Source organism: Mus musculus, chromosome 2 (assembly GCF_000001635.26).
Source record: "Mus musculus strain C57BL/6J chromosome 2, GRCm38.p6 C57BL/6J".
Taxonomy (NCBI): domain Eukaryota; kingdom Metazoa; phylum Chordata; class Mammalia; order Rodentia; family Muridae; genus Mus; species Mus musculus.
This window is the reverse complement of record NC_000068.7, coordinates 82,506,703-82,508,280: the sequence shown is the minus strand read 5'-3', so window position 1 is coordinate 82,508,280 and position 1,578 is coordinate 82,506,703. Positions and strand designations below refer to the sequence as shown.

Sequence of the window (1,578 nt, the reverse complement as noted above, 5' to 3'; positions counted from 1 at the left end):
GTCATAAACACTTTAATTTGTTCTTTGAATAGTGACTAGTTTCCTTAAATACATCTCATGTCCAAGAATGAGGACACCTTAAGCCCTTGATTAAAACAATGAAATCACACAAGCACACACAGAAGTGGAAAGAAGCTAACTTTAAATAAGTTTTCAGTCACATTATTGCTATGAAACTTTCAGTCTGGTTCTCCTTCCAAATGCTTCTTCCTTCCTTCCTTCTTGCCTGCCTGCCTGCCTGCCTTCCTTCCTTCCTTCCTTCCTTCCTTCCTTCCTTCCTTCCTTCCTTCCTTCCTTCCTTCCTTCCTTCCTTTTCTTCCTTCCTTCCTTCCTTTCCTTCCTTCCTTCCTTCCTTCCTTCCTTCCTTCCTTCCTTCCTTCCTTCCTTCCTTCCTTCCTTCCTTCTTCCTTCCTTCCTTCCTTCCTTCCTTCCTTCCTTCCTTCCTTCCTTCCTTCCTTTTAATGCAGATGCTTTCCTTTGGTGGCTGTAGATGGTAGTCTTATATTACAGTTCCAATAATAGTTAACACTTCTATTTCATTCATAGATTTTTCGAGGCTCCCGAAACATCACGCCACTTTCTGTCATGGCATTTTGTAAACGTTTTATCGAGTCTGAGGACGCCTCCCACGGGGTGGGATGGTAGAACATGAAGTTGACTCCTGCTTCTAAGCACCGCTGTGCCAGCACTCGCCCAATGCTCTCACAAGCCACCACGTTTCTGGTACTATAAAGGTGTTTTTTAATAGCCCATTCTCCAGTGGATGCTGAAACAACAACCTGGCCATTAAGATGCTCAACAAATGCTTCTACGTGATGCTGAGTCCTTACAACTCGCAACCTGTGCCAGAACTCCCGGTTAGGCCACACAGTAGCCAAGCCCCGTTCTTTCTGAGCTACCCCTAAGAGCTCCAGATTCCGAGGGTTCCGGTTGGTGAACTCAGGGGCCACCACTTCCTTATCCTTAGTCTACGGCCGGCATGGAACTGGTTGAGAGGGCTGCGAACCCACACTCCAGTTTCCTGAAAACTGACAGACATTTCCAGAACCGCGGCTGAAGCGCCATGGCTGACAGGACGTGGACAAAGTCTCACAGTGCCCTGTCTTCCTTTGCTCAGGGTCGTCTCGGGGAACAACTAGTCGCAGCCATGTTAACTGTCAGAATTACAGTTTTATAAAGGAATTGGATAAACAACAAATGAAAATACATTTGTTGTTTATCCAATGCAAGAGTTTATCATTTAATTCGTCTACAATAGCTTATTTTTATAGTTTCTACATTTTTGTTGTGTATATTTATATGTTAGGTCAGTTTTTATAATGACCATGCTTGCATATTTTCATTTGTCAATTCTCTTGTCTCTTTTTAAAATGTAGTATTATAATTTTATAGGAATTGACTTTCATATTAATGTTAATACATTTTAATTGAAATAAAATTAAATAATTTCTCTTCTCTCTTCTTTTCCTCCAAGAAGTCACAGTCACCTGTTCCATATTTCTTCCCTATAGCTGAGCGCTTCTTTTTCTTTGATTATTATTGCTACATACACACACAAACACACATATATTGTGTGTA

At 41.6% G+C, this 1,578-nt stretch overlaps 1 pseudogene; it reads right to left on the bottom strand.

The window, feature by feature from the left end:
* On the bottom strand, positions 406 to 1,158 carry Gm13675 (predicted gene 13675; annotated as a pseudogene).